This window comes from Dama dama, chromosome X (assembly GCF_033118175.1).
Source record: "Dama dama isolate Ldn47 chromosome X, ASM3311817v1, whole genome shotgun sequence".
NCBI lineage: Eukaryota > Metazoa > Chordata > Mammalia > Artiodactyla > Cervidae > Dama > Dama dama.
In genome coordinates this window covers 156,709,953-156,732,928 of record NC_083714.1, presented here as the reverse complement: position 1 = coordinate 156,732,928, position 22,976 = coordinate 156,709,953, and the positions used below count along the sequence as shown (strand labels likewise).

At 41.7% G+C, this 22,976-nt stretch overlaps 1 pseudogene; it reads left to right on the top strand.

Moving 5' to 3' along the window:
* The window catches only part of LOC133052974 (histone-lysine N-methyltransferase PRDM9-like), a 46,434-nt pseudogene that overhangs the window by 9,684 nt on the left and 13,774 nt on the right, over positions 1-22,976 (top strand).

The window sequence follows — 22,976 nt, the reverse complement described above, 5'->3', positions numbered from 1 at the left end:
AACTGGCACTGAGTCACACTACAAACCCTTAAGCTATCATTCACTTCTAAAATAGATTATTTCTCAATAATGTGTGCTGGTGGCCCTATTTGTCATATGATCAACTATAGACTTCTCAATATGATCCATTCACTCAGACCCCAACATTTACTGATTCTTCAAACACTCCTTTTCCTTGTTACAATACTAATTCTTGTTACCACTAACAATCTCTTCCAATTACTCACTGGCTGAGAAGGAGCCGGGATTATATCCTTCCTGCTCATTGGATGATGGTGTGGACGGCAGATGCAAACACATCTGCACCACAGGCAATTTTGAATAACAGCTGAGTCACTAGGTTGTGTCCGACTCTTTGCGACCCCATGGACTGTAGCCCACCAGGCCCTCCAGTCCATGGGATGTTCCAGTCAAGAATCTTGGAGTGAGTTGCCATTTCCTTGTCCAGGGCCAAAACACCTCAGCGAAGCCCAAAGACTAACTGGAAAGAGGAGGCAGATGGATGGCTTGTGCTGTGTGGATGTGGGGATGCAGGGCACGAGGGCGTGGATGTGAGAAACCGGGGCCAAGGGGGCGGGAACCTGTTTTGTATAACCCTGTTCTGCTGCTGCTGCTGCTAAGTCGCTTCGTCATGTTCGACTCTGTGCAACCCCATAGACGGCAGCCCACCAGGCTCCTCCGTCCCTGGGATTCTTCGGGAACAACACTGGAGTGGGTTGTCATTTCCTTCTCCAATGCATGAAAGAGAAAAGTGAAAGTGAAGTCACTCCATGTTTCTGATTCTTCGCGACCCCATGGACCACAGCCTACCAGGCTCCTCCATTCAAGGGATTTTCCAGGCAAGAATCCTAGAGTGGGGTGCCATTGCCTTCTCCAAACCCTATGTTGATACAGGTTTTATTAAAACAACAGCATTATTCTTACTTAACTTAAATGCATGACACGACAAATTTTTATCCTCAGCTCAATTCAGTTGCTCAGTCGTCTCCAACTTTTTGCAACCCCATGAACCTCAGCACGCAAGACCTCCTCGTCCATCACCAACTCCTGGAGTTTACACAAACTCACATGCATTGAGTTGATGATGCCATCCAACCATCTCATCCTATGCTGTCCTCTTCTCCTCCTGCCCCGAATCCCTCCCAGCATCAGGGTCTTTTCCAATGAGTCAGCTCTTCGCATCAAGTGGCCAAAGTATTGGAGTTTCAGCTTTAACATCAGTCCTTCCAATGAACATCCAGGACTGATATCCTTTAAGATGGACTGGGTGGATCTCCTTGCAGTCCAATGGACTCTTCAAGAGTCTTCTCCAACACCACAGTTCAAAAGCATCAATTCTTTGGCGCTCAACTTTCATTATAGTCCAACTCTCACATCCATACATGACTACTGAGAAAACCATAGCCTTGACTAGACGGACCTTTGTTGGCAAAGTGATGTCTCTGCTTTTTAATATGCTGTCTTCATTGCGCGTAACTTTCCTTCCAAGGAGAAAGTGTCTTTTAATTTCATGGCTGCAATCACCATCTGCAGTGATTTCAGAGCCCTGCTTCCACTGTTTCCCCAACTATTTGCCATGAAGGGATAGGACCAGATGGATGACCTTAGTCTCCTGAAAGTTGAGTTTTAAGCCAAGTTGTTAACTCTCCTCTTTCACTTTCATCAAGAGGTTCTTTAGTTCTACTTCACTTCCTGCCATAAGGGTGGTGTCATCTGCATATCTGAGGTTATTGATATTTCTCCCAGTAATCTTGATTCCAGTTTGTACTTCCTCAGCCCAGCATTTCTCATGATGTACTCTGCATATAAGTTAAATAAGCAGGGTGACAATATACAGCCTTGACATACTTCTTTTCCTATTTGGAACCAGTCTGTTATTCCATATCCAGTTCTAACAGTTGCTTCCTGACCTGCATACAGTTTTCTCAAGAGGCAGGTCAGGTGGTCTGGTATTCCCATCTCTTTCAGAATTTTTCACAGTTTATTGTGCTCCACACAGTCAAAGGCTTTGGTATAGTCAATAAAGCAGAAATAGATGTTTCTGTGGAATGCTCTTGCTCAACTTAATTCAGGTTTACCTATATTAGGCTTAGTATTAGCTGCAACGGGAAAATTTGTCAATTTGGGCTACACCCATAATTACCCTCAGCAACAGAGGGCCCACATCAGTCTCAGACCTACTCCACTCAAGCACAATAGTAGTAGCAGATATGTTCCTACTCATCCACCTCTAGCCTCTGACAGAAAGCTATAAATGTACCCCATCAGTTACATTATGCCTAGAGGCTATCACAACATTTATAACAATATGTGCCATTACCCAGAACGATATAAAAAAAAATCATTGCCTTCTCCACCTCTAGTCAATTAGGCCTCATGATAGTAACAATTGGCATCAACCAACTCTACCCAGCATTCCTCTTTCTCCAAAAAAAATGTCCTTGCCTTTGTCAAAGTGATTTTGTTTATGTAACCCAGATTATTCACAACCCAAATGATGAACAAGATATTCAAAAAATAGGAGCTATGTTTAAAGCTATGCCTTTTACTACAACTGGCCTTATCATTGGCAGCTTAGCATTGACAGGAATGCCTTTCCTCACTGGATTCTACTCTAAAGACCTAAATATTGAAACTGTGAATATGCCTTATACCAATGCCTGATCCCCTCCACAAACTGCCACCTCACTCACAGCCGTCTCCAGCATCCTCACTATCTTCTTCATGCTACTAGGACGGCCTCAATTTTCTACTCTAATTATCATTAACAAGAACAAACCCCTCCTAATCAATTAAATGCCTACTAGTTGGAAGTATTTTGCTGGCTTTATTATCTCCAACAATATTCCCCCAACAGCAGTTCCACAAAGAACCATACCTTACTACCTCCAAATAACTGCCCTGGCCCTGAATATTCTAGGCTTCATCTTGGCACTCAAAACTAGCAGTAACACAAAACCTCAAGTTCAATTATTCAAATGTATTCAAGGATCCTTTTCCACTATCATACACGGCCTGACCCCTTATTTAAACTTAACCAGCCAAAAGTCAGCATCCCCCTTCTAGACTGAAACTGAGGAGAGGATATTTTGCCAAAAACCACCTCCCTTATTCAAATACAAATGTCTATATTGGTATCAGATCAAAAGGGGCTAATCACACTGTATTTCTTCTTTCCTTATCACCTTACTTATCAGCATAATTGAAATTTCCACAAGTAATTTCTGTAATAAAAATTAATTATGACCAACTAGTAACATGGTTGGTTCCCCTTCTCTACAAGCTCATTTATTGCAGCACTTACTATAGTCCACTTACTATCTCTCCATGAAACAGGATCAAATAACTCAGTAGGAATTTCACCTGATATAGACAAGATCCCATTCCATCTGTATTATACATTGAAAGACATCTTGGATGCCTTGCTACTAGTTCTGGGGTTAAAAATACTAGTCCTATTTTCACCTGACCTACTAGGAGACCCAGATAGTTACACCCTGGCAAACCTCTCAACACACCTTCACACATCAAGCCAGAATGGTACTTCTTATTCACATATGCAGTCCTATGATCAAGCCCTAACAAACTAGGCAGAATTTTAGCCCGAATCTTTTCTATCCTAATCTGAATATTAATGCCATTACTTCATACAAGCAAACAACAAAGCATGACATTCTGACCTTTCAGCCAGTTCCTGTTTTGAATTCTAGTAGTGAACCTCTTAACACTGGCATGAATTGGAGGACAACCAGTAGAACATCCCTTTATCATCACTGGACAACTAGTATCTATTATATGTTTTTCCTTATCCTACCATCAATGCCACTAACCAGCATTACCTAAAATAATCTAAAATGAAGAGAAGTCTTTGTAGTATATCCATGCTTCTGGTCTTGTAAACCTGAAAAGGAAAACAATAAAACTCCCTAAGACTCCTTGCACAAGTTTGTGTCAGCAAGTAGTATTACTCCTTGATGGTGAACAGTAAATAAAAATAATCTAATATTAGGTTATTAATTGCACTGTTAACCCAACAGAGGCATTCACTCAAGCAAAGATGAAAAGAGGAAAAAAGAACTCGGGAAACATAAACCCTGCCTGTTTACCAAAAACATCATCTCTGGCATCACTAGTACTAGAGGCACTGCGTGCCCAGTGACAATCATTAAACAGCTGTGGTGTCCTGACCGTGCAAATGTAGCCTAGTCATTGATTCTCTAAGTAAGGACTTGTATAAATGACCACACAAAGGTTTTACTCTTACTTCTCATCAGTGAAACTGACTTTCCCAGAAAGACAAATATCATAAGATATCACTTACGGGCACAATCTATAAATTTATAGCAATGACCTAATGTACAAAACGAACTTCACAGCCTGCGAAAATCAAATTATGAGTATCAAAATAAAGTTATAAAGAAATGATAATTAAGAGTTTAGGATTTATGCAAACACTAATATCTAACAAATTGATAAGCAAATAGGACCTACTGAAAAGAACAGGGAACTCTACTAAAGAGACTGTAATAATCTACATGAGGAAAAAAATGGAAAAAGAATAGATTCACTTCTATGTAAAATCAAATTAAGTTCCTGTACAACTAAAACTAATAAAACAATGAAAATCAACCTGACTCCAATAGAAAATAAAAATTAAATTACAGAAGATACATCTAGTGGACCCCAGACAGTGGCGACCCTACAGATTAGGTCTGTGATACAGTATGATATTAATATGACACCGCCAAAGGTTTTCACCCAGCAGAACAAAGAGCAGCAACCCATTCAAAGGTGCTTGACCTCATGTGAATGTCCCAAGATGAAGAGAAGAAAGACCACAGGTTAATCAGGGCAATGCCATCAATTCAGATGTTGGAGATCTCCAAGGGGCAAGACACACAGAGGTGAAGAGCAGACACGGGGTCTCTGGGTAAAGGATCCGGACCCGTGTGGATGGGGTGAGACACACACAGTCCCCAAACCCTACATCTGGGGCCGCATGACTCTTGGTTACTTCACCAGGTCCCTGATGGCTGAGCCCCAAAGGCAGAAACGACTGGGTTCCTGGAAACTTCACTCGTCCCAGAGAAGTCCTCCTCTCCTGCCCCTTGGTTCTGTCTGATACTAACTGTTTTTTCAGTTGTCATGATAATGTTGAACACACTGCCTTGGTTCCAGCAGGCTCCGTTCTTTGTTTTCCCATTGAGCTGTTGAGAAAACACCCCAGGTGTGGGGCTAGAAGACGAGGGGCAGGGCTGATGTCTGCTAAGCAGGGACGGCCGATGGGAAGGCAATCATATAGCAACCTCACCTGCTGCCCGTTGGTTTTTTGCCTGATCCTTGTACGCTGGAATCAATTAGCCAGGTGAACCTGCCTCCCTACTCAAACTGAATGCATTGAAAAACTGGAATAATTACCAAGTAGCCCACCTGAGGAGTCTCCATGAGCCTCAGGTCAGGTGAGCCTGGCAGGAGGATAGACTAAGAGCCCTACTGCAGCACTGACCCCTGGGAGGGCCATGGAACCCCACTAAGAGGAGGGCACATTACACAGAGAAGCCCACCTCAGTTCCAGACCCCAGACCTCTAAGCACTGACATTCAGACACAGGCACGGAGTTTTCCAGGACCGAGGCCAGGCCCAGTCCGCACCCAGGTCTCCACGTCCTCGTGCACACAGAACATGGTCAGGTGTCAATATACTCATTGCAGAAAGCAAGATATCCTGTCTAAACATAATCAGTGCAGACAGGATTGAAAAGTCAAAGTATTCATCCTTCAGACATGTCTGACTCTTTGTGACCACATGGATTGTAGGCCTCCAGCCTCCTCTGTCCATGGGATTCTGCAGGCAAGAATATTGGATTCAGTTGCCATTCCCTTCTCCAGGGGATCTTCCCAATCCAGAAATGAGCCCAGTTCTCCTGCACTGCATGCAGATTCTTTACCATCTAAGTAACCACGGAACGTCCTAGACAAGGCAGAAAGGTCTAAATCTACCATGCAGACAGAACTTGGTCAGGATTAAACTAGCATAAAGTTGCTCTCCCTGGAGGCACAGATCTCTCATCATTGGACAGGGGCCTCACCCTCATGTGGGAGCTAGCAAGTAAGTTTCTCAAAAAAAAAAAAAAAAAAAAAATCATCACTGGGCCCCACATGTCATCCACATCAGGAAACCGAAAGAATCTTTGGCATTAAACACTTTGACAGGCAAAACAAAACTGTTACTAGTATCTTTGGCCATGTGGTGGTCAGGATCCAGGGAAGATCCAGGGACTTCTTAGAGTTGAGTCCAGTGTCTTGTAAAGACAGATAGACAGTGCCCTGATTCCTTCTTCCATGCTTCCAACAGGAGGCAGCCACACTGGAAGCCTTCTAGAAAAGGATATTCTGTATCAGAATAAGAATTGTTGAAATGGAAAGCATACTAGTTAGTATTTGCCAACCTAAAATATTCTTAAAAGCTTGGCCCCCAGATCTTTGAGGTTCCCACTGGTTCCTTTGTGTTCAGATTGTCAGGAGAGAAACAATCCATTGTTTCAAATTGGTTTCTTCTAATTCTGTTATTTGCTATTATATGAATGAAAAAATACATAAGAAAATTTTGGGAAAAAAAAAAAAAATGGAGTCAATGAGCCCATAAGCTGTGTGAACTCTGCCATCTAACAATTTCAATTTCAAAGACTGAGGGCAGGAGGAGAAGGGGATGACAGAATATGAGATGGTTGGATAGCACCACCAACATAAGAACAGGAGTTTGAGCAAACTCTGGTAGATGGTGAAGGACAGGGAAGCCCAGCATGCTGCAGTCTATGGGGTTGCAAAGAGTTGGACACGACTGAGCAACTGAACCACATCAAGCTTCAATTTTCTGCCTGGAGAAACCTGATAAAATAGGCATCCTGATTTTGTCACTTCTCTGTTTAAACTGTGCTAAGATGAAATTGATATTCATATCAACATGTAAGAGTTTCTGAGTTTTGAGATGTCACACCAAGGTAAGAGGTGCTGGTGAGAACAGAATGCTGCTGGTGGCAAAACGTTCTTCAAATAAAGCTCTGTTTCAAACTGGATTGAAATACAGCACTACATGGGTATATGAAGTATGAACCAAGAGCCTAAACATAGCAGGCAATATGTAAAAACAAATTTGAAATCCCATATGTGAGAGTAAAAGCTACTGGTTTTTGCAGTAGTCATGTACGGACATAAGAGTAGGAACACAAAGAAGGCAGAGCACTGAAGAACCAATGCTTTTGACCTGTGGTGCTAGAGAAGACTCTTGAGAGTCCCTGGGTCTGCGAGGAGATCAAAGCAGTCAATCCTAAAGGAACTCAGTCCTCAACATTCATAGGAAGGACTGACGATGAAACCAAAGCTCCAATCATTTGGCCCCTTGATGTGAAGTTCCAACCCACTGGAAAAGACCCTGATGCTGGGAAAGGTTGAAGGCAAATGGAGAAGGGGATGACAGAGGAAGAGATGGTTGGATGGCATCACTGATTCAATGGACAGCAGTTTGAACAATCTCGAGGAGATGGTGATGGGCAGGGATTCCTGGCGTGCTGCAGTCCATGGGGTCACAAAGAGTCAGACACAACTTAGCAACTGAACAGCAACTACAGCAACATGAGAGTGAATGTTTCTTGTCAGACCTGCAGCTGGTACGCACACATTGGTTTAGAACACTCCCCAACACAGATTGTCTCTAAGTCTGATTAAGGATGTCACAAGTGCATGAACCAAAAGGTAATGGATTCATTCTGGGATGGAACAGAATGTAACTTTGAACAGTCTGTGAAACTTACAGAGTCTGTAATCCTCTCAAGATTTCAAATAATAAAACATTCACCTGAAATTTAAAGCCTCTTGGAAATCTGCATCCTATCTATGAAAACACTCCCTAGATTTCTTTTCATAATCATTTTTCACAGTGATAACACTTTAACTCTTCAGTTGCTGATATTATTACCAAGATAAACTTGTCCTCATGGGTGTGGGAGATGAAGTGGATCCATTGTGATTGCTCTCTGGTCAAATGATTCTCGCAATTTTTAATTATGTTCTATATCCACAATATTTATTTTTACATCCATCGAGTCTGCTTCTCAGATCTTTATGTACACCAAACAGTAGACACCTGGTGAGTTCAGATTATATTAAACACTCTTTCCATAACTTTTCCAATGTCGATTGAATCAGAACAAGGTGAAGCAGGGAAAAGTGTTGAAATTTTAAATGATCTCTAAGGACCCTAAAAAAAAAAGTACATTAGAGAGAAATACTAACCATTGCTGGTCTATACAAAAGAATCACAATGTGTCTTTTTCATGAAATTGCAACAATTGACTAGAGTTGCAACAAGTTGGAGTGATGCTTGATTTGAGTTGAAACAGTTTGGATGTGCACATAGGAGGATATATAGGTGATACATATTTCAGGAGGTAACAAGTATGAATCCAAAAATGTATAAGTATACTTTGTAAACAAAGATGAAACATTTAACTAGTTTTCACTATCTTACCCGTCCAGACTTTGCCATCATCTTCTGACCCCCTGTGGACATGTTGGTTTAGTGCCATCAGATTAAAACTAGTCACATACATCTTGCTTAGCTGTGTTCTCTTTGTTTGACATTGTTTATGTTTCTCTCTCCTAGTATGCTCTTATAAATGTCACTATCTGTATCACTTATTTTGTCTATAAGGTGGTTTCCTTCATTGTCCACTGTGTAACTATCCTCTGTGTATACAGATATTTACATGTCTATGTATATAGATATATACTTCTATGTGTATCTATAATAGATATTTTTATCTGTATATATAGATAGTTATGTCTATATGTACATATATATTTATATGTCTATTTATATAGATATTTATGTCTCTATGAACCTAGGTATTTATACATCTATGTACCTAGAATGTATATTTCTTTTTTTTCCATTTAGTTTTATTAGTTGGAGGCTAATTACTTTACAATATTGTAGTGGTTTTTGTCATACATTGACATGAATCAGCCATGGATTTACATGTGTTCCCCGTCCCGATCCCCCCTCCCACCTCCCTCTCCACCCAATTCCTCTGGGTCTTCCCAGTGCACCAGGCCCGAGCACTTGTCTCATGCATCTAGCCTGGGCTGCTGATCTCTTTCACCCTAGATAATATACATGTTTTGATGCTGCTCTCTTGAAACATCCCACCCTCGCCTTCTCCCACAGAGTCCAAAAGTCTGTTCTGTATTTCTGTGTCTCTTTTTCTGTTTTGCATATAGGGTTATCGTTACCATCTTTCTAAATTCCATATATATATGTTAGTATACTGTATTGGTCTTTATCTTCTGGCTTACTTCACTCTGTATGATGGGCTCCAGGTTCATCCATCTCATTAGAACTGATTCAAATGAATTGTTTTTAATGGCTGAGTAATATTCCATGGTGTATATGTACCACACCTTCCTTATCCATTCATCTGTTGATGGGCATCTAGGTTGCTTCCATGTCCTGGCTATTGTAAACAGTGCTGTGATGAACACTGGGGTGCATGTGTCTCTTTCAGATCTGGTTTCCTCGATGTGTATGCCCAGAAGTGGTATTGTTGGGTCATATGGCAGTTCTAATTCCAGTTTCTTAAGAAATCACACTGTTTTTCATAGCGGTTATACTAGATTGCATTCCCACCAACAGTGTAAGAGGGTTCCCTTTCCAAGGTGATTTTAAAAAACAGCCACTGAGGTTCCCAAATTGCATAGCCATCACAATCAACTGAAAACCTTGCTTAAAAAACTTGAATGGCAGGGCCCCACTTCAAAATTTTCTGATTCATTGGGTTTCGGTGGGGCCCATGGTTTACAACAAATTGAATTCTTTTTTTTTTTTTTTCCATTTAGTTTTATTAGTTGGAGGCTAATGACTTTACAATATTGTAGTGGTTTTTGTCATACATTGACATGAATCAGCCATGGATTTACATGTATTCCCCATCCCGATCCCCTTCCCACCTCCCTCTCTACCCCATCCCTCTGGGTCTTCCCAGTGCACCAGGCCCGAGCACTTGTCTCATGCATCCAACCTGGGCTGGTGATCTGTTTCACCCTAGATTATATACATGTTTCGAAGCTTTTCTCTCGAAACATCCCATGCTCACTTTCTCCCACAGAGTCCAAAAGTCTGTTCTGTACATCTGTGTCTCTTTTCCTGTTTGGCATAGATAGTTATGTCTATATGTACATATATATTTATATGTTTATGTATATAGATATTTATGTCTCTATGAACCTAGGTATTTATAAATCTATGTACCTAGAATGTATATTTCTATGCATATAGACATTTGTATATCCACGTGCCTAGACATTTATATCTCTATCTGGGCATTTACATATCTATGAACCTAGATATTTACATTTATGTACACTTATGTATATACAAATAGATGACTTACCAGTATAACAGGGCCTGTAGAAAAGGGAACGCTCCTACAAAAAGATCTGACTCTGCAACTGAACAACAAAACAGAAAATACACTCGGTTCACCTGCCACCAACAACACATGGTATATCAATGTTACTACAATATGAAATAAAGGTTACTTTAAAAAAATAATGTTTAGCAAGACTTCCCTGCACTCCAGTGGTGAAGATTCTGTGCTTCAAATGCAGGGGTCGAGGGTTCGACACTTGGTCTGGGAACTAAAATCCCACATGCCACATGGCACTGCCAGTAAATAAAAAATATATATATTAAAATAAATAAATAAGAATGTTCAGAAAGAACACACAAGCTTTTGGGTCTTTCTTCAGGTACATTCCATACTAAATTACAGTCTTGAGTTAAAACTTGAAAATTTTCACTTTCAAGGCCATCACAACTTGGCATGAAAAAGTCCTGACGCCTTTTGGCCATTCCCTGCAAGAGCAACCTTAAAACTTATGCTTATGAGAACATTTCACGCAAAGATGGGCTCAGTAAAGGACATAAATGGTATGGGCCTAACAGAAGCAGAAGATATTAAGAAGGGATGGCAAGAAAACACAGAAGAACTGTACAAAAAAATCTTCATGAACTAGACAGTCATGATGGTGTGATCACTCATCTGGAGCCAGACATCATGGAATGTGAAGTGAAGTGGGCCTTAGGAGACATCACTGCAAACAAAGCTAGTAGAGGAGATGGAATTCCAGTTGAGCTATTTCAGATCCTAAAAGATGATACTGTGAAAGTGTTGCACTCAATATGCCAGGAAATTTGGAAAACTCAGCAGTAGCCACAGGACTGGAAAAGGTCAGTTTTCATTCCAATCCCAAAGAAAGGCAAGGCCAAACAATGCTCAAACTACTGCATGATTGCACTCATCTCATACACTAGCAAAATAATGCTCAAAATTCTCCAAGCCAGGCTTGAACAATACATGAACTGTGAACGTGCAGATCTTAAAGCTGGTTTTAGAAAAGGCAGAGAAACCAGAGATCAAATTGCCAACATCCACTGGATCATCGAAAAAGCAAGAGAGTTCCACAAAAAAAAAAAAAAAATCTATTTCTGCTTTATAGTCTATGCCAAAGCCTTTGACTGTGTGGGTCACAATAATCTGTGGAAAATTCCCAAAAGATGGGAATACCAGACCACCTGACCTGCCTCTTGAGAAATCTGTATGCAGGTCAAGAAGCAACAGTCAGAACCAGATATGGAACAGCAGACTGGTTCCTAATCGGGAAAGGAGCATATCAAAGCTATATATGGTCACCCTGCTTATTTAACTTCTATGCAGAGTACATCATGAGAAATACCGCGTTGGATGAAGCACAAGTTAGATTCAAGATTGCTGGGAGAAATATCAGCTATGCAGATGGCACAACCCTTATGGCAGAAAGTGAAGAAAAACTAAAGAGTCTCCTGATGAAAGTGAAAGACAAGAGTGAAAATGTTGGCTTAAAGCTCAACATTCAGAAAACTAAGATCATGGCATCTGGTCCCATCACTTCATGACAAATAGATGGGGAAACAGTGGCTGACTTTATCTCGGGGGGCTCCAAAATCACTGCAGATGGAGACTCCAGCCATGAAATTAAAAGACACTTATTCCTTGGAAGAAAAGTTATTACCAACCTATACAGTATTTTTAAAAGCATAGATGTTACTTTGCTAACAAAGGTCTGTCTAGTCAAGACTATGGTTTTTCCAGTGGTCATGTATGGATTGGAGAGTTGGACTGTCAAGAAATCTGACTGCTGAAGAATGGGTGCTTTTGAACTGTGGTGTTGGAGAAGACTCGAGAGTCACTTGGACTGCAAGGGGATCCAACCAGTCCGTTCTAAACGAGATCAGACCTGAGTGTTCATTGAAAAGACTGATGTTGAAGCTGAAACTCCAATGCTTTGGCCACCTGATGTGAAGAGCTGACCCTTTCAAAGGACCCTGATGCTGAGAAAGATTGAGGGCAAGAGGAGGAGGGGGCGACAGAAGATGAGAAGGTTGGATGGCATCACCGATTCAATAGACATGAGTTTCGGTAAACTCCGGGAGTTACTGATAGACAGGGAGGCCTGGCGTGCTACAGTCCATAGGCCTGCAGAGTCAGACACGACTGAGTGACTGAATTGAACTGATAAGGGGAAAGAATATGAAGAAGAATAAATATCTATATCTATATCAAGAATAGATATCTATATGTATACCAGACCAGCTGGAATGTAAGGCATGCTGATGGTGACTGGTTCTGACTCTCAAGACTTCAATCGACTGAAGCTTGGATCTCTCATGGTCCAAGACCCTTGATGAACATGACTGAAAAGTTAAAGAGTTAGTCACTCACTCATGTCTGACTCTTTGCAACCCCATGGACCACCAGCCTTCTCTGTCCATGGGATTCTCCAGGCAAGAATACTGGAGTGGGCTGCCCCACCCTCCTCTTGGGATCTTCCTCATTTAGGGTTTGAACCCAGGTCTTCTGCTATGCAGAGATTGTTTACCATCTGAGTCACCACAGAAGCCGGAACATCCCTGTACTCATAGATTAAAGCTTACCCAACTCTGTGGTTTACAGAGACACTGCTCTGGAAAGCTCCATGGTGTTCTCCATGGTTTTGCAAGTAATACACTTTTCCTTCCCATGAGCTTTGGCTGGGTTGTACCTTCTGGCTCTACACCCACCAAGAGGTAAACTCACTTTTCTGGTAACATTTCTCCATCCAACTCCCAACCACCACTTCATACTAATTCTACAGTCAGTTGCTTTACTTGCAGTACATGGAAATCACATTATTTTTCTGTGAGCAAAGCTACCTAAGGGCCAGGAACAGTGTCCCTATTTTATCTTGTGAAGCCAGTAGGTGTCAGGCAAACTCAGCTCAGTGAATCCACATTCCTCCAGATCGATGCCTCGGCTTACAGAAAACACTTGCAGGGCTTTGAGGTTTTACTTATACCTCATTTCCGACAGCTTTTCATACCTACATTACATATACAGATGGCTCATCAGTGCCACTTCCACTTTCAGGTTAAAAATCCTCCAAGTTTTTTAACATCCTTATTCCACGCATTGTGTTTAAATCTTTGAGCACACGGTGTTTATCTTGTGTCTCATCAGAATGCAGTTAATTACACCGTTTCCCTTGAATAATACAGTACTCACCACATAAGAGTTCTTGACAAAACTGGATTTGATAGGGTAGGGCACAGGTGGGCCTAGGATACACTCCGGGAGCACGGTTACAGTCTGGTGGAGCCGATATACGAGTTGAGGGCACTGGAAAGAAACATTCAGCTTGAGGACCACCCGCCCACTTGAGGATCCAGGCCTAAGAGGCCATGCATGAAAACAAAGAAACCAGCCAAACTGCGCCTGCGCACTGGAGGATTGAAAGACACGCCCACAGAGCAGCCAATCCCCGAGCGGTGGGGCGGGGCCTCCATCGCGCTCCCACCCTCCGGGCGCCTATTGGCCAGACTGCCTCAGTCACAACGCCGATTGGTCGCTTGTGACTGACAGGGTACAGGCAGGCTGCTGGCTGTTCACTTCACCTCAGCGCGGAAGGACTGAACTTCGCTGAACCTCTAGCACTCCTGGGTACAGGGTGCGCAGCTCGGCAGGGCAGCGGGGAGGGTGACGGGAACGCATCCTGCGCAGCCCTCGTAAACCCTAAGTCTGATGGCTTCAAATTCCAGGGTGGGAGACCTGAAATCCTGTCAACTTTGAGTAATCTGAGTCCTAATCTGAAGGGGGCTTGTGTCTCGTCAGCTTCAGGGATTACAAGTCCCTTCATCCACAGAAACACCGAGTCCCCTAGTGCTGCGACCCTCAAATACCTAGATTAACCCGAGTTCCCCTTAGCCTGAGGCACCCTAAAAATACCACCCGCAGAGACACCAAATTTCCTCAACTTCGGAGACCCTGAATCCCTCTGCCTGCAAGGTCTTAAAACTCTTCCTCCTCAAGACCATAACTGTCCTGCCTGTCAGAGACCTAAAGTCCCTTAATAAGAAACCCCCGATTTCCTCAGCCTCACAGATCCCAAGATTTCTCACCCTGCGCATTCTACATCAGCCAAAAGATCCCCTGTCCCCTCTGTCTGAGGACACCAGTTACTTCAGCCCGTGCGACCCAGATCTCCTCAAACCGAGCGACTTCTCCCTTAGACGTAGAACCTGCGCTATGCCCAGATTTTTCTGAGTGTTCAGGAAGAGATCCTCAAAACCCTTCTTGGAGAAACATTCCCTCTGCTGTACTGGAACAGAGTCCTGATTTCAGCCTGACCCCAGTCCAGCAGTTAGGGGTTTCTGGGTCTCCTCAAGAATCCCTCCATCACCCAGAGACACATCCCTCCCAGTGCTTTCCCTCAGAGGGGCTGAATTGTAGGGGAACCAAAGAAACCAAATCTAGTTCACATTAGGCTGATCTGTCATATCTAGTCAGGATCCGTCCATCCCACAAATACCCTCACCCTGACTTTCCCCTCACCTTCCTGCCCTGGACACTCCACCCAAGGAAGACACACCAGGCTCTGGACACTGGTCTGGGCTGTCTCAGCACCTTCTTCTTCCACAGGCACCTTGGCCTTGAGCACTCCAATGGCCATGAGGCCAAACAGGTCTCCAGAGGAGAGCACTGAGGGAGATGCCAGGAGAACAGAGTGGAAGCCCACGGTGAGAGGTGGAGGTGGCAAAGCTGGGCTCTAAGCCAGCTCTATAGGAAGGACACGGTGCTGGTACCTGAAGCACCACAGACTGGTTGCCCAGGCAACTGAGTGAACTCCCCTGTGACTGCACACAGGTTGGGAATGCCTGATCCTGTCTGAGATGGTGGGGTGGAGTGGGACAAAAGAGGACAGTAGCTTTGTCAACTGCCCTGTGTCCAGGGAGAGTTAGGAAAATGCTCAGTGTTTGTTCAGTTGGGCAGGACACAGTCGGGAAGGAAAGCCTTCATCCCTGTCTCACAAAGACCATCCAGTAGCTTCAGGCTACTCCCTGCACAAAAGATGGAGGAGAAGGCTCAGCTCTAAGGTCTGACTTAGATTAGTAAATCACTGATGAAATCTATTATGTTCCTTAGGACAAAGGTGCTTTCAAAGACATCTCCGTATACTTCTCCAAGGAAGAATGGGAAGAGATGGGAAAATGGGAAAAAATCCGATATAGGAATGTGAAAAGAAACTACGAAGTGCTGATTGCTATAGGTAACAGGAAGTGCTGGGTGCCTGTGAGCCTGGGAAACATGAAGCAGGTCTTCACCCTCAGTGTTCACTTGGCCCGCTCTTAGGTGGCTCCATCTGCTCACAGTTCCCTTTGGTGTGGAGACTAACCTGGAGGAAATGTTTACAGTTTTGCACCAAAGGGAGGTTGACCCTGCAGTGCAGAGCTCACCTCTTGCCTTGTTCTAGACTCCCCCAGCCCATCCCACTGATTCCCTGACTTTGTGACACTTCCCATGGCTTCTGTGATTTGTTTCTCCTTCTTAGGACAAATGTTTTGCTTCTTTCCAGGGTTCAGAGCCACTCGACCGGATTTCATGCATCACCGCAGGCAGCACATCAAACCCCAGGTAGATGACACTGAGGATTCTGATGAAGAATGGACACCAAGGCAGCAAGGTGAGGGGCCAGAAGGATTTGGAGGTGTCTTCCTGAAACCAGCCTGGGCTTAGGTCTCAACTACATCTCAGCCATTGGCAAAGAAAACATAATTTTCATTGTTCTGAACTGGTTGTGGCTGAATATTTACATAAGTCTGAATGAAGATGAATGTATAGGTTTTCCAGTGTAATTCTCAAAAGTTTTATGGTTAAAATTTATGATTCTTTTTTAAAAAGAATTATTTTTGCTAAACATTCTTAGTGAAAGGCAGTTAAAGAAACCTTAGAAATAAATTCACCAAACAGATTTAATACTAATCTCATTGGTTATTGGATCAAGTCTCTTCGAAAAGGAAATAATTAACATATTATGTCAAGATACATTATTTCTGTATGTATATAAAACAAAACCCATGATCTTCTTACCCTAAGGTTATACTAATTATATATTTTGATTCTGGGAAAGGGTTGGAGAGAACGATTTATTCTCCATGATCTTTCCCACATTTCACTGACCAGAGATGGCATCAAGTAGATAAAATGAAGTACACTTATTATAAAATAGAAGTGAGCAGCTCACTTCCTCTCTGCTGCTCAAACAGTTTAGAAGCGTTAATCTGCATAGACTGGAGAAAACAATTTAGATAGTTCTATGATTCTCCATCTATGGATTTCTGTTCTCCCAGGTTTTTAAAAATTCTTTATTTAGTTTTAGCTGCACTGGGTCTTCATTGCTGTCCATGGGCTTTCTCTGGTTGTGGTGAGTGTCTTCTTGTTGCAGAGCACGTGCAGGCTCTGTAGTTTGTGACACACAGGCTTAGCTGCCCCGCAGAAAGTGGAATCTTCCTGGACCAGCCATCAAACCTGTGTCCTCTGCATTGGCAGGCAGATTCTCATCCACTGTGCACCAGGGAAGTCCCTCTCTTCCCTTAGGTTATTAAAACTAGGGAAAGGGATATGAAAACCAAACATTTGGTTGTCTGCAAAGGTTTTGACATAAGGAGAGATTCATCATAGGGAATACATACACCTTGGTTCACCATACGCCTGCACGTCTTTATTTACCTTTTGAACAATTTCTGAGTGTATGGCACACTGTTGCTAACTATGTGCACGTTAGTGTTAGTGGCCATAGTGCTAATGGCTCAGTCATGTCTGACTGTGCGTACCCATAGACTGTAGCCCACCAGGCTCCTCTGTCCATGGGATTCTCTAGGCAAGGATCCTGGAGGGGGTTGCCATCTCCTGCTCCAGGTTATCTTACCAACCCAGGGATTGGGCCTGCATCTGTGGCATCTCCTGCATTGCAGGTGGATTTTTTACCGCTGAGCCACCGGGGATATATATCCACGTTGATGTACAACAAATCTGTAGAAATGTTACATCTTGTGTGACTGAAGCCCTAACCCACTGAGTGACAATTCTCCAATCCTTCCTCCTCACAGGCCTTGGCAACCACGATTTTATTTTCTGTTTCCATGGATTTGATTAATTTAGATACCTCATCGAAGTGGAATCGGGCAAGATTTGTCTTGTTTGATTGGTTCATTTCACTTAGTATAATATCATCAAGGCCCATCCATGACGGAGCATATGACAGAAATCTTTTTTAATGCTTCAAAACATTCAGTTGTGTGCATGTGGATATAAGAGCTATAACATATCTTATATATAATCTTTATCTTTTATCCACCAGTGAACATTTAGGTTGCTTACACATCTTGCCCATTGAGAATAAAGTGGCAAGGACCATACATGTGCCCACTATTTATTCAATAACTTGCTTTCAATTCTTTATGGAAATACACTCTTGAGTGGGATTGCTAGATCATACAGCAGTTCTAACTTTCTGTGGAAACTCCATACTGTTTTCTAGAAAGCTTGCAACATTTTACATTGCCAGCAATAGTGTATAAGGGTTCCAATTTCTCCATATCCTTACCAAACTCGCTATTGTCTTCTTAGATATATTGCCCATCACAGAAGGTTTCAATTTGCATTTCCCTATTGATTAGTAATATTGAGCATCTTTTCTTATGTTTGTTGGCCATTTGTGTATTTTCTCTGGAGAAATGTCTATTCAATTCCTTCTCTCACTGTTAGTCAGCTCAGACTGCCATAACAAAGCAGACTTCATTCCTTAAACCAGAGAAATTTGTTTCCTTACAATGCTAGAGCATGGAAATTTGACATCAAGATGCCATCATGGTCCAACAGGTTGTCTTCCTGGCTTAAGGGTCGCCTTCATACTAGTGTATGCTTGTTAACCCCTTATGAGATGCATATTTTACAAATATTTTCTACCATCTTATAGGTGGCCTTTTCAACTCTGTTCAGTGTCCTTTGCTGCAGAGATGTTTTAAGATTAATCTCATTCGTCTATTTTTACTTTGTTACTAATACTTGTGCACTTGGTACCATATCTAAGAAATCATTGCTGTTTCAATGTCCTGAAGCTTCACCCTTGTTGTCTTCTAAGAGTCTTATCAAGTCTTGCATTTAGGTCTTTAACCCATTCTGAATTGATTTTTCTTCAAGATGTAAGATGCTCATTATTTTGCATATGATTATTTTGTTTCCCCAGCACCATTCATTACAGGGATTAAACTTTCCCCATTATCTTGACACCCTAAATGAAGATCATTAGACCATGTATCCAAGAGTTTATTTCTGGCTGTCTATTCTGTTCCATTGATTGACATGTCTGTCTTTATGCCAACCAGCTTCCTCAGTGGCTCAGCAGGTGCAGAATCTGCCTTCAATGCAGGAGACCCAGGAGATTCGGGTTCAATCTATGGGTTAAGAAAATCCCCTGAAGAAGGAAATGGCAACCCTGTCCAGTGTTCTTGCCTGATAAATCCCCTGGACAGAGGAGCCTGGTGGGCTGCAGTCCAAAACGTCGCAAAAAGTCAAGAAAATTGAGCGACTAAGCATACATTTTTTGTCAAATCCACACTCTTTTGGTTCCTGTACCTTTGTAGTATGTTCTGAAATCAGAGGCTTCCAGCTTTGCTGTTCTTTCTAAGATTCTTTTGCCTATTTGGGGTGTTCTGAGATTCCGTGTTAACTGTTGGATGGATTTTCTATATCTGAAAAAATTTCCATTGGAATTTTAATAAGAATTGTATTGAATCTTTAAATTGCTTTGGGTAGTTTGAACAGCTTAATAATATTAAGTCTCCAAATCCATAATCACGAGACACCTATCTATTTATTTATGTCAGATTCCTTTCAGCAATATTTTGTAGTTTTCAACATATAAGTCTTTCATATCCTTAAGTTTACTTGTAATTACTTCATTCTTTTCAATGCTATTATAAATAAGATTATTTGTCCAGTGGCTAAGACTCCACACTCCCAATGCAGAGAACTTGGGTTCAGTCCCTAGTCAGGGAATTATATCCCACATGCCACAACAAAGACCTGGCGCAAACAAATAAATAAAGAGAAATATATTGTTTTTTTAATTTAGCTGTTCAGTATAGCTTTAAGAAAATAAAAAATAAATAGGATTACTTTCCTTTCTGGAATGGTCAATCTTCATGCACGGAAAGATATTTGAATGTTGATTTTGTACCATGCAACTTTCTGTGCAGGATTTGTGTGTGTGTGGATTTAAAGATATTTCTGCATATAAAACCATACCCCTGTGAACAGACATAATTTTACTTCTTTCTTTCCAAATGGAAGCCTTTTGTTTCCATTTCTAACCTAAAGCCCTGGCTAGGAGTTCTAATATTATGGTGAACAGAAATGTAGATATCAGGCATGCTTGCCTGTTTTTCTTGATCGTAGAATTTTTCAGCTTTTTACTGATGACTAGGATGTTAGAGGTAGACTTTCAATATGTGACCTTTATTATATTGCAGTAACTTCCTCATATTTCTACATTGATGAGTACTTTTGTCATGAAAAGCTACTAAATTTATTAGATACTCTATGAACATCAGATGAGGCACAGATGAAGTTTCATTTTTTTTTTTTTTTTAATTTTAAGAAAATTATGTAATGCTCCCAGTAGAAGCATAGAAGTTGATGATACAGAAATCATCTTCCATTCCTCCTTTGGTAATCATTGTCTTTGTCACTCTCTGGCTTAGATTTATGCCTCCTTAGTTAGAATACCCAGAGTTTGGAAATATTTACCAACCAAAACACTGATTCTCACCATTTTTTAGGTAAACCTTCCTCGATGGCCTTCAGAGTGGAGCACAGTAAACACGAGAAGGTGAGTATTTCCCAAATCCTGTTGCCAAAGCATCCTCCACATGGATCCAGTCACAGGTGAGAACAGGAGAAAACTCAGATCCTGGAGATGGCTACTTTCCTGCCCTGGATCTTTAGCACACTGTCTGATATCATCATCATCTTTATAGTTAGTAAGAACAACAGTAGTGGGCGGTTCTGTTGTTACATTATTTTCATAATATTTCAGACTTTAAGCATTTTATGTGAATAAACTTACTTAAACCTTAAATAAATCCTACAGTACCTATAGGTAGGTATATAGCTATCACCATTATAGATCCAAAAAATGAGGTGAAAAACATTTGATTATATGCCTGAGATCACAGTACACTGGTAGTGCAATCTAAACCAATGCACGTTCTCTAAACCCCTTACACACTGATTAATACTTCCATAGTTCTATGAAGCTTATTCATACATTTTTATATCATTCATCTGAGAGATGCTTTCAACCTCAGTTCTTTTGTGCTATGCTAGGGAAGGATATGCTAAGACATCTGACTAAGGGAAGCTTAAGGACATGCTGGGCAGTTTGTAGAGTGGACAGTCCAAGATGAAGAAGCTTAAAGACATGCTGGGCAGTTTGTAGAGTGGACAGTCCAAGATGAAGAAGGATACAGGATCCCTACCTCAGAGCCTCCTACTCCAATAAGAGGAAGCAACTCGCCACCCTGAGAAGCCTCAGGTTTATGACTGAAAATCAACAAATAAGCAAATAACAGAAGGACTTCACATAGATTACCTGCTTTTGAGTAGAAACTCATTATCTGGGCATCATTTCAAATGCTCATTCCTGTAGGAGGGAGTAACAACTCCTTCCTCTGAGCTCTAATAGGCAACTCTCCTGTTTGGAATCATTTGCTTAGCCTGCCCCTGTGTTGTGAGGTTTAAGAGCCTAGCCCACAATCATTATTTCTCAGAAGTCCAGGCCCAGCTCAAAGCCCCTGAGAGGCCCCTGAATGTTTTGTGAATTTGAGCATTCATCTAGAGGTAGAAAGGTCAAAGAATGATATAGATAGTATCTGTGAGCAACACTTGAAATATACTGGCAGTTTAGGGAATAAATTGATACCAGGGATGTACACTCACCTTCCTACTGTATTAAATACCTCACACAACAATTTGTTGAAGGTTATTAAATTTCATGTCCACTATAATATTAAGAATTAGCCTGTATACCAATTAATGGATCAGGAAACTGAGGAGAACCAGCTAGTCATACAGCCTTGTTCAAGGAGAACTGATGAGACCAGCTACTTCAATTCCAAACATTGTCTCTAGGACATGGCAACCTGCAACTTTCATCTCATTTTCTTTATTGTCTAAATGTGTTTCTGCCGATCGTCTTTTCTCTTCTTAATCTCACTGCTTTGTCACCTTATTTTCCAGATGTGTTTTGTCCCCTCTGTAATTTTCCATACTTCCTCATCCATCAAAGGGCCACTAATTAATAGAAACTCCCCGGATCTCTCTACGAGACCTTAGCCTCTTCTTTCCCTGATTTCCAGCTATTCTCCCTGCCTTCCTTTCACTTTTATGCAGAAAGTTGCAGGGGAAGAACTTTAAGATATGAATTCTAGTTTTGATTCACTATCGACCTAGGTCCTTTTTTTACACTCCAGTGTTCAGACTCCCCCCCCCCCCCCAAATCAGGTATTTCCAAGAATTGTCAAAGTATTAACTAAAGTCATACATGTGAAAACACTTCATAAAGTCCTAAAGAACTAAAGAAATTCATGTTGTCTTTGTTGTTGTTGTTGTTGTCTTTTACTCATATGGAAGAGAATGTCCAGGGCACCATTAAGTAAGAAATCTAGTTTGAAGGAAGTGCCAGGAGCAGCAAAATCACTGAAGACAAGTGGCTCCAAGCAGGCTCAGAAACCAGTGCCCCATCACAGAAAAGCAAGGACCCCTGGACAGCACCCTAGACAAAATCGGTAAGAGAAATTTTGGGGGGTTCCTCTAATTAGTTCTTTTAATCCCTGTAGAGAAACTAATAAGTATGGCCTAGGTGTGTGGCATGGACTTTGGATAGGCAGGTGTTTAAGCTGGACTGATCAGAGACATGAAGTTAGCACTGGGGCTTTGGGAAAATCTTATATATTACTGATGTCATGATTGCTATCTATAAAGTGAGGATAAGGATACATAACTCATACGGTGCTTGAAAGCCTTACTTTAAATGCAAAAGTATGACCCCTACAAGTAGTTCAATAAATCCAGCTGTGATAATGCGAACCAAGCTTTGTTAGTGTTTAGCCCAGACCTCTGCTCAGTGCCCTACATATCATGTGCCCTTAACATATATTTTCTGAGTAGATGTGTCGGTGAACTATTTCCTAAGTAAGAAGATTGGGAAGTTAAATCTACTAATGGGAAGTGCAGGAAGCTATCACTGAACTGGGCATCTGTGGTCAGTGGAGCCTCAGTCTCCTGAACCAGTAGTTAAAGAGAGAAGAAACAAAATATAGAGAAAAGACTTCCTGGGGGTGAAGTGGTTAAGGCTCCACGCTTCCACTGCAGGAGGGGTGGGTTCCATTCCTGGTCAAGAACTAAGATCCCACAAGCCATGCAGTGTGGCCAAGAAATAAATAATGAAACATTACAGCATAAAATTACAAAAATAAAAGTTTGAAAAATACATGTAAGAAAGTTT